Source organism: Phalacrocorax aristotelis, chromosome 3, assembly GCF_949628215.1.
Source record: "Phalacrocorax aristotelis chromosome 3, bGulAri2.1, whole genome shotgun sequence".
In the NCBI taxonomy this organism is placed as follows: Eukaryota; Metazoa; Chordata; class Aves; order Suliformes; family Phalacrocoracidae; genus Phalacrocorax; species Phalacrocorax aristotelis.
This window is the reverse complement of record NC_134278.1, coordinates 72257819-72269436: the sequence shown is the minus strand read 5'-3', so window position 1 is coordinate 72269436 and position 11618 is coordinate 72257819.

The following is an 11618-nucleotide window of genomic DNA, read 5'->3' as shown; positions in this document are numbered from 1 at the left end:
TGCCTGCCCGGGAGCAGGGTGGCTGCATCCATGCTGTGCTGCTGCCTTTGGCATGGGTTTCCTCTAGGTCCCGTGTAGCATAATTGTGGCTGTGAAACTTAGCTTTTCTTTTATGTGCAAATTTTTTTAGTTCAAAGCCTCTGAAATAACCTGATCTCCTGACAAATTACCCAGTGAGAAAGTCCTTCAAAAACAGTCTCAGAGGCTCCTGTTCCAAGAAATGGTTACAAGAAACTAAGCCATGCATCATCACATAATAATTATGATAATTAGGTCCTATCCCTTAGTCTTATGCTTTAACTCTTCAAAAATGAGGGTATAGCTTTAAAAAGCCCTTTTTAAAATATATGTTTAGAATATGTGGCACCCTGGTTTCCCTAAGCAAAAGATCATCTCTGTTGCTTGCTAACTGCTAAGGAGGAGCTGGTCTGTGCCTGCAGGAGGGATTTCCCCAAAACTCAGCACCTGGGGATCCCAGCCCTCAGACACTGACACTTTGCATGCACCTCCAGCTCTGGGGGTTGCCCCACATCATCTCAGCTTGCAGGTATCCATAGTCACTAGTTCTGGGATTAATTTTTTTCATTTTTATTTGTATTTTAATAATATGTAATAAAGAGGGATGTGTTTTTTGAAACCAGTTTTCCAGATCATGTTCCTTTGTTCCCCAAAGTACTAGCTATGGACATCACACTTCTTCCCTCACAGGCGCTTTATTCTCTACAAGGGCCAAAAACTAGATGTGAGGCGAGAGGCATAACTGAGGGGCAAAATGTGTCTTTTTGCTGCAGCTGTGCAGAAAATAGTCAGCTGCTGCAAATGGGTATTAGGGAAGCAGCACAGCTCTGAAGAACTATGTGGTGAAGGGGTAACACACCTAGCACAAGGATAAAGTGGCAGATGAAATTCAGTGATGAGAACTACAACCCAGGGAACGCAGGGAACAAGAGAAATCAAGCTACTTATGCAGAATGCTGGGTACTAAATTACTTACTGCTGCTTAGGAAGGGGACCTTGGAGTCACTGTGGCTAATTCTCTGAAAATGGTTGCATTAGTTTCAGAAAGAGTCAAAAAGTCTCTGAGAAAGGAAAAGAGAGTGAAACAGAACACATCATTGTTTCACTGTGTAAATTTATCATCCACCTACACTGTGGTTATTGCAGGCAGTTCTGTTCCCCTGTCTCAGAAAGAGCTGGTCGAATGAGAGAAGAGACGGGATGCTCAGAGGTATGGAATGTGAGGGGAAACTAAAGAGGTTGCAATTTTTTAGCCTGAAAAAAAGGGATAATTGTGAAGAGATGTGATAGCTATAAAACAAAGGTGGCACGGGACAAGATACCTAGGAAGCACTTATTCATTATGTCTTATATCAGAAAAGCTAGGCATCACCTGAAAGAATGATCAGGCATTGGGTTGAAGTCAATACACACAGAGAACAATTACACTGTGGAATTCATTCCCACAGGATACCACAGCAGCCAGAAGAATAAACTAATTCATAAGAAAATATTAGGCAATTTAATAGGGAATAGCTCAATCAAGACTTATTAATGCAACAGTCCAGATGCCATCTCCTGCTCTGGAAAGCCCCTATATGCTGATTGCTGGAAAGGCATATCAGAGAAAGGACCACCCTGTCCATACTACTTCTGCTCTGTCTCTGGGCATCTGCTATGGCCCGTGATAGGAAGTAGGATACTGGATCAGACCGACCATCACAGACACTGTCCAAGCTTGCACCAGTTATGTGAGCTAAATAACATGCCACAATGCTATCAGAAAATTAATTTTATTTGTAAGAACTAAGGTTTCCAAAGGCCTTAACATTTCATTAAGTTGACCAGAAGTGTCAGGAATAATAAAATTAAACACAGAAGCACAGGCCATGTTTTTTAAAGTCTTTGGAAATAATAGCAACCTCGTTCAATCAACAGAACAGTGATTCATTGGATACCTGTTTTCCTTACCAGGTTCTTTTTTTCTTTGGGGGTGCAGAACAAATATTAGAAACTAATCATCAGGGTCCTTTATTTACACCCAAATTTCACTGACATTATTTATAACAAGGAAAAGTTATTGCTCCACTCAAGGTGGGAATGTGAAGCCTTTTCAAGCTGGTGACCTATTGCACTTCAGAAGCAAAAGCACCATCCTAACAGAGCAGAGGCAGGTTGTTGGGTGGCCCTTGCATGGGTTTGCTGCAAGAAAAGCACCTCAGCAAAGGCGGCTGAGGCACTTTCAGAAACAGAATGGAAAAAACAGTAGCTTTTGATTCAATGCCGCAAAGCATTTCCTATTTCCATTTCAGGACAGGTGAACTTCTGACAAATAACCACCTATTTGGTCTCTGTATACCTCTTGGTAGCCGTAATGCAAGTGCCTAACAGGGACTGTCTTTCCAGATACTTTGTGTCAGAGCAAGGGCAGTGAATGTTGGCGCCTGAGAGAGTCATGACGTTTTTCCAAAGCCCTGAAAGAGTTAAGCATATATAAGTATTTGTATGTATTTATACACACATAAGAACACATGCACACACACTTCTGTATTCAACATATGCAAATATGTTGCAATTTTTTAGCCAAAATTGTGCAACTGGATCTCTGTGACAATATTAAAAATTATCTATTTTCAAGGTTTCTTCACCATTTCCATCATTTTTATTAAATATTTTTAGAGAGCCCTCTTTGAATTCCTATCAGATGTTTGCATTTACCTAAAATGGTTTGTTTCAGTAAATGCACATATCTGCGGATTGGGTAAATTGGACTACAACATTTTGTGTTTCTGTTGGTGAGTTTTTACTCTGGGGGAAAAAAAAGGCATTTTCTGCTGGAAAAGCCTTCTCATATACACATTTTTTACTATAATAGAATGTCAAAGAAAAGAAAACATTGAAGTCTCTTGGCTCTTGCCAGCTCCTGCTGCTGCTATTTGTTTTTAGTTTATTCCTTTATTTTTATTCTTACCAACCATTTATTAGTAGTGTAGTGGTGCCCAGAGCCTCCCCACAACGATCATAACTGCACTTTGCAGCATGATTTACAAACAGACAAGCTGATACCGTTTCTCCCACCAAGACCTTACACTCCCAGAATACAATCGCCCAACCTGGAGCCAGGAAGAGCAATAGAATAAAATCGCGTCCAGGCTTTGGGGTATGTGTTGAGGGCAAACACAGCCTGGGAGAATTTTGAACAACTGCAAGCAAAGACTCTTTGGGGGACTCAGATCTGCAGGCTGTGGACACCGGTGTATCCGTCTTTCTTAGAAGAGAAAAGGGCATGCCTCAGACAAAATAAAGGCTTTTGTTCATCCTCCAGAAATGGCCAGTAACTGGATTCCGGAGAAGGCTTATCCTGTACCTTCGGGCTGCAGTCTGGCGTGTGTGAGCAGTTCCCCAGCAGCCCAGCTGGGCACGTGGTTCAGGGCCTGGCAGCTGCTGTTGCTGAGTTTGACAGCCACCCCACAGCGCATCGCCCCCTCCCCAGGGAGAGGGACCGAGGCTGGCAGGACAAGGTACAGCCACGTGCGGGGAGCCTGGGTGCATTTCGTCCCTACTGAGGGCCTCTGTAGGTGTCACCAAAGGGGGCCCTTGATAAGGGGAAGGGCTTGTGAAGATGAGAACTCACCTGGATTGAAGCCCAAACACGCAAAAAAGTGAGGAGTTAGATAATCAGTTACTGCAGCGGATAAAGTTTGGGAAGGTTTGAGAGGGTTTTGAGAAGGAGAGAAGTGTGTGGTCTTGTATTATTTTGAGGGTGTGGAGGACATTAGAGAGGACTGATGAAGTTTAGTGAAAGGAGGAAAGACTTCAGGTCCACTGAGGCTGGAAGAAGGGATTTCCTTGCCTACTTGCTCCTTCTGTGTGAGAAGGTCTAGTCACTCAGAGAGAAAAAAATCTCAGAATTTTAATTATATATTATTAAATTTATATAAATAGGGAGAGGTTGGGAGGAACGTATTAAGAGGCTACAGACGCTCTATTAGAAGATAGTGGCTAAAAGCTTTATAAAGTTGTCAAGTAGAAGAAATGCAGGTGGAAATGTTCAGGAATGAGTAGCACAGGGGGGATCAGTGGCTTTGCAGTAAAAGACGCACTGGGCAGGACTGGGAGGGCTTGGCTGGTAGCACCTAAACCAACAACAAGGGAAGTAAGCTGGAAGTATGCCTGATCTAGAAGAAAATTAGGAGTAAAGAAACTAAGGCTGCTAGGGCACTTGGAGTGAGACGTGCCTGTCGGGATATGGCAGGAAGGTAGAGCTCACTAAGCCTGGCCATCTCCCACTATAAATAAAAGTAATTCCCTTGAAGCTAATGGATTCAGTTTGACATTCATTAGGTGAGGAGAGCAAGGGGATGAAAGAAGAAGAAGAAGAATGATGATGATGATGATGATGATGCAAAAGAGACCTCTGGAACATAATTCATCTCTAAACCTGCCAGATAATGTCTGGCTTGGGCAGGGCCCTGCAGTCAGGGATACCAACAGCAGGAGAATAACTCTGCGCCTGTCATGGTGGTGAGGCCAAAGGGAATGAAGTGAATTATTAACTGTAGTTTTATGTCAACAACAGCATAATGTTAATCCTGTAACAAGCTAAATTGATAATAATTCATAATAACTCATAAGAACTGTTTACGGCTTATTCAACATAAATTATACCAATAATGAGTAAAATATAATCAGATATGCAATAGATGTTAATTAACAAATCAGAGACACTGAGACAATCATTGGCAACCATGGTTATAAATGCTTAAATACTGTAGTAGTTGCAGAGCAGATGTAAATTCAGTTAAATGGACAGTCTCAGTGACAGAGAAGATATATTTAACAGGTAATAAAATCAGCAAGCAAAACCATATTCTGCAGTGGACTCAGAGGATAAGACAGGGACTGTAACAGTCATATTGCATTGCCACGTATTGAATGTTTTATTTCTAGCATAGCCATGATTTCTGCCTTGTTATGAGAGAAACAAAAAATAAAACATCCATGTTCAGTCTGTGAAAGAAACCATACCTGCAGAAATCACCAAAGCAAGTCTGAAAGAGCATGGAAAGTTATCATTCTTTTTGATTCAATAATCTGGAAGTTATTAAATAAATTATTTGCAACAACTCTTAATACTATATTGCAGGTATGGTTTCTTTCACATGCTCAGCAATTTACTGCAAGCAAGGATGAACCAGTGTGTTAAATCTATAGATTGCTTACAATTTTTATATTGGCAGCCTCATACTGTGAAAAATGTAATTTGCTGGAATGCATTTGTTTATGGTATGTTTCTTCTGGCTGTTGGGAATTGTCCTGTAACTCAGATCATGCTGATAACGAAAAAAAGACTCTACCCGAAGTATTGCTGTTGTCACACAGTACTTGTGTTGCTGATAAACAGGAAAATGTTTGTTCAGCATCTTGTTGTAAGACCATCCTGAAGCAACACGTGTTTTCTGAAATGGAACTAAGTTGCCGTCGCCTGTATTTTAAGGACAAAATCAGAAAAATTATGTGTGAGGTAGGACTCTTTTTGGCCTTTTTGTATGTTCACTCTCTTACGCCCTCCCAGCAGAACCAAGCCTCTGTACGAGAACTATGATGCTGAAGTCTGGAGCCTCATACTTATCCCTCTTTTCTAGCTGGGGAGAGCTGTACCCTGTCACTATCCCGCTGAGTCAGGTTTTCACGTGGCCCCTGCAAATCTATTGTCTTTCTGCTTTCTCCCATGTCCAAATATTTAATTCCTAGATTATACACTCAAGGGGCACCAGTCAGCGTCTTTTTTTAAAAACTCCAGTGGGAGAGGAGAAAAAGTTGTCTTCCTTCCATACAACACAGCACATCCGTTTTCCAGAACAAGCTCTTTCTGTGTATAATTTGGTTAAAAAGAAAAAAAAAATCCCTTCTGAAGACAGAATGAGTGAAGGTTCCTGGTTTGAAAAATGCATTTTGTATTCTGTAGTTTTCGAAGAGGTTTTCATTGTGCTTTTTTCTATTTGAGTGTTTTGTTTTTGTTAGTGGAGAGGAATTCAAGGGAATGAAATTAAGCTCATGAACTAGTACCAGTAATCACATTAAACATGGGAGAATTGAACTAGCAATTTCCCCCAGCTGTAGGCAGTTTGTAAACTGCCAGGCGGTAAATCCACTGCCACCTACCACAGAAAGAACTGTTGCCTGGTTTCCCTTCCCTCTGCCTTGGGATTTGCTTTGCATTGGGTAGATCGTTTCAAATCCTTGCCCATAGCCAGTACGAAGGCTGCAGTCCAAGAGCAGTGGAGGGTTTCCTCCTTTGCAATCCCTGACCAGAGCCAGGCCTTTGAGTATTAAACATGCTTCAGGGGACAGGCACAAAGAAGTGATCAGGTGCTGGGGAGCCTCCTGTGCTGCAGAACTCAGAAAATAGGTCAGCTGTCCTTCAGCTGCCTTGCAAAAAAAAGAAAAGAAAAAAAAACGGGGGGGGGGGGGGGGGGGGAGGGAGGAATAAACTTGTTTTTCTTCCTATCAACATTCTTCCAAACCCAGAGTGGGAAAAAACATCCATCTCCTACAAGCTGCACAACTACTGATGGTTGTTTAACCTTTCTTCCGCTCTGAGTTCTCTGCTCCTTGGGCTGTTAAGGGATGTGGATGCCTGAGTGGTGCTGGGGCAAGCAGGAACGCTCCCGAGGCAGATTTCCTGCTAATCCCTCGGAGCTCGATGGTGTCGTGGCGCTGCAGTACTCTGCTCCTACTGCCTTTCTAAGCAGAATCACAGCTCTGTAGAAAGACCTTCTTTCTCTACCCTGGCTTCAATTTCCTCACTAATCCTGTGAACAGGAGGGCTTTCTTCCTTTTCTTTTTTCCCCCTCTGTACAAAGAAAAACTTCTCTATGAAAAAGAGGGCTTGTACTTGGCATGTAGCATAGTAACATGAGCGTAATAAACAAGAGTGGCTGTCCCCATAAATAATAAAAGGAATGTTTCTTCTCACATGGCAGCTTTTCAGAGGAGAAAAGGCAGGGAATAGGTAGTTCTGCTCTAATGCGCACGTCCCAAGCTCTAATCCCCACTTCTGTTGTTTTCTTTGGCAAGCCCCCAGCCGGTGAAGCGGGGGGTACCTCTCTGCTTTGCATTCCCTTGTAACTTTCATTTTGTTTCTTATCTCCTGTGCCTTGTGCCTGCTGGAAGCTAGAAGGCTCCTTAAAAACACCATTGTACTTTTTCCCTCTCTCTGTGCGGCATTTTACACTCTCACAATGACGGAGTCACGCTCTGCTGACGATGAACTTGGACTCATAACACCAGCTCAGAGGTGAAAATAGACCGTTCTCAGCTTGACATCCTCCTGATTTACGTTACTGCAGGAAAGGTGATGAGCTTTTGATATAAGTGAATAACTGTATCATTGGAAAATGTTTCTGATGTTGTTTCAGCTGCTTACGTAAAAATGTTAAGCTTTCTCACCATTAGGGACATGATTTACTGGCACGTCAAAATTTCCCTTTTCTGGCCACTCAGTTCAAACTTTGAATATATTGTAGTTGGCTTCAGTCTTCAGAGCCATGTGTGAGCTACTGCAGTAGCTGAAAACGCATGCAAATTATCCTTTTATTCTGGAGGAGATTACAACATTAAAACAACAACAACAGAGGAAGGCCTGTGCAGAGAGTATCATAAATAATTTAGCTTAAGTGAATGCTGAAATTAGTCAAGGCACCGCATTGCTTGGCTCCAAGCAGTCTATTTGCAGCCAGATATGTAGAGTACCCTCTGGCCAAAGCTTAGCCTTTCAAAAATGGAAAGCAGGAAAAACAATATGATCTTCTTTTAAAGAAGCATGTTGGAATGGTCTGCGGGGTTAAATATACCTAGACAGTCCTCCGTGCCATAGCTCCAGTGATCTCAGGAGAAACAGACCGTTTATAAAGAGCCCTAAGCTGGGGAAGGAGATAATGAAATGTGCTCATGTATTATTGGCAAGTGCCCTGAATGGTACAGGCAAGCTAAGTGCATACAGTATTATCTTGCATAATTATTGGGTCACTGTACTGTAAACTAAGTGGTTACTATACTTAGCCATACTACTGCGCTCACTGCCTGATTAAGGACTAGATCCAGCTCTCACTCAAACCGGGCTGTATTTACACTGAGTTCAAAGGGCTGAATCGGGGCCTTGCAAGTCTTCTCGGGGTGGCCTTCGTTTCTGAACAGCTGAGATGAACGTGGTGACAAAATAGCAATAGGCAGTTCTAATCGTAGCAGTAGGGGTGCTCCCGCTGCGGGGTGTCTGCGGAGTCCCTGGGGGTTGGGAGCTGGTTGTGGCCAGGCTCCGTGCAGCTTTTGCCAGGGAGTCTGGGGCTTGAAGACACAATGAGACAGCAGGTGGGCAAACCCAAATGAGTGACTTGGAGGATTTAAAGAGAGGAGACTGATATGAGCTATGGATTAGATTATTTTGCAGCTACTGCTTAGCCTGCATGGATCAGAAACCACAGATAATCTCAGCTGGGGAGCAAGTGTGTTTCTCTTACATTCATTTGAATGTGGGCAAACGTGCAGGTAGAGTTTGAGGTGAGGGTTCTACCAGCAAAGTACAGGAGATCATGGAGCAGGCCAGCTGGGCTCTCACAGATTTAAAGACAGCCCTGACAGGCAGAAACTGCATTCTGTGGAAGGGAAAAAGCTGAAGGAGTTTTTTATTACAAGCACTCTCAGAAACAGCCTCCTTAGCACATTTAAGAGTCCCAAAGTGACTGTGCAGTTGAATTAGTCATGGAGAATGGGGCAGACCCCCAAGGCAGCCCAAGGAAATTAGTTAAGGAATGAAGTGTGTGTGTGTGTCTGCCTCTGCCTGCCTGCCTGCCTCGGTGTTCCCTCATGCAAAACGACACAGCTACTGTGAGTTTAGCAGGCTATTTGTAGAGACACAGGACTGCACTAACATCAAGAAGAAAGGATGTCAAAACAAGGGTTGAGAGAAGGAAAAGAAGCCAAAATTACAGACCAAGATGAGATGGAAACAAAGGCCAGGAACTGAGATACAGAAATGGGAAGTAGAAAACACAGCAGCAAGAAATGAAGTTGTGAACAGCAGGCAAATGGAGAGAGAAGGGAAAATGAAAATAAAATTAAGATTTCTGTTGGTTAAAGGAAGAATAAACAGCTTGATCCTTGGGAAATGTACAAGGCAAGAGAATACATGAAACAGAAAACTTATTTGAAGAAAGTAGTGGGAGAAATCACTGAACAACATGAATGTGGCAAAGGAGATCAGAAATCTGTCCCAAGATGCTAGTGGCGGTATTTTCTCTTAGCTGACAGGTGAAAAACGGGCTAGATTTTATACCCTTATTGCCCTTAACCAATGCCACCATGTTTTCTAAATGGCTGTGCTCCACTATGGCAGACTCCTACCAGTCCTTACTCTGAAAAGTTTGCAATGTGAGAGTGAATATAGAGCTAAGTAAAAGTGTGTGTTTTAATTTATATACCTATATCACCTGACATATTACTAATGCTTTTCAAGTCCCAGAGAAACACTCTGAATTACTAGATCATAAGGTCAATTTTAAAAGGTTCCTGATAACTGGGGCTTCTTTCAGTTCTGGTTTCATGGGAAAATGTAATGACGAACCCTAAACACTAAGGATTTCCTGTGTATACAGCCATCCTCCCCAAGGCAATCACTGGGGGTATTGCATCGGGTGACTGCTGTAATAGAAAATTTCCTCTGCCAGTCACGCCTGCCCTGTCAGTGATGTCAACCATCCAAAAAGGTAGACATTAGGAGGGAATGGTACTGCCCTCCTTGGAGAAAGAAGAGGTGGTGAATGTGCTTTAGGTAGTAGATAAAGGATCTTTACCACCTCTTCACACCTAATGCATCCCAAATGCCACTTTCATAGAGGGAAGAAAAGGCAAAAAGAGTCTGCTTTTACCAGTTTCACATGAAACATTGAATTCTGGGTCAGATTCTTCTAAACATGTGTGCTTTAAGCTCTACAAAAATATCTCTTCCAGAGATTTAATTCTGTTTGTAAACATCTTTCAAAAGGACCTAGATCCAAATGACTGTTGAAAAAAGAAGCCAAGATTTGACATAAAACCTTAGAAAAAGTTTAAGACGTTCAGCCTTCATATGACCAGAAGAGTAGCTGTGGAAACAGAGGGCTAAACCATTCACCTGCCTTCCAGTGCGAGCTGGGACAGGGCTGACTGGAGCAGAATCTGTGGGCACACGCACATACAGGGAGATGGCCTTCCCTGCAAGACAATGTGGAGTGCGCTAGAGCTCATCCCTTACCATTGGACTCGGACTGGCTATGAACCTTGTGTATGGACATGTTGTTGTGAAACACTGTGTTAAGGGTGCTTCTATTTCTCTCTTTTTCTCTCTCTCTCTTTTTTTTTTTTTAATGCTGGAGTCTGCTGGTGTGGTCCTTGGGATCCCAAAAGTATATAACTTTTATGGCACAAAAATTCATCTTCCAACTACAGTGAACCAGTATGGTAACTGGCAGGTGGTTTTAATTCCTTGGATGTGGTTACCAGCTTCAGAGACTGCTAGTTATGAAAAAGGTAGCTTGGGTTTTGAGACTGAGAGGTGCAGCTTTGTAACACTGTTAAGTGAAGCCTGTGGTACACTAGCAAAAAACATTTCCAAAGCAACTCTTTCATGAGAGCTGTTTGGTTTTTTCACTTTTAAAGACACGAAGTCTGCCTTATGTATTTAATATGAGAAAAAAAACTTGCCTTATTGCACAGGACTATTTGCCTTATTAAGTCATGTTCACCCCATGTATACACCCAGAGCACTGAACAAGATACCATTAGGGCTAGATACAGTTATTAGAAACTTGCTACAAGTCAGAAAAACTCATAAGAAAATGATCTTGGTGTTTCTCGTCAGCGAGCTTCACGTCTTTCCTTGTGGAGGGGTTGGGATGCACAGGAACCCCTCATGAATGTTAAGATGAGGTCTAATGTTTCAACCAACAGAAATTATTTCTGGAGGATTTTGATCGCCGGTAAGCTCACACATGAAACAAGCTGCCATGACTCAATAATCTTTTTTCTGAAGCATTACAGGGCTTTTTTTCTTTGTTTTGAGGGAATTAAATTATGCTTGCAATTTAAACCTGCCGTGTGTGTATGCAAGGTAGAAGGAGGTTGCTTGGAGGGAAAGGGTTATACATTCAGTAACCTTTGTATATTTATTTGTTCAGCATGCTAGCTCTTGTGCTATTTGCTGGGAAGGAATGCCTGCACAAAAAGCTACGAGGTAGCTCAAAAAAAGCCTAGAATGTTTGAAAGCCTCCCCCTTGAACTCTGATTGAAGGGATCTGTAGAGTTTTTTGCACATTATAAATCTGTGTTTACTGAAAGGAAGAAAAAAACCCCAACCAACCCAACAGCCCCACTCCGATTCTTGGTTTATGTCTATGAAAGTCTATGCCTGCCCCACTTCATAGAATGTCAAACGCTAATATTTCACAACAGATCCAAGGCAAAAGAAGACTTTAACTACATTTTGGGTGAAAACATGTACAGTATTAAAGTCTTAAAATACTATGCAATTTAATCTTAAGAGAATGAGAAGATCCAAGCTTACTTCACATTGTTCCAACTCTTCT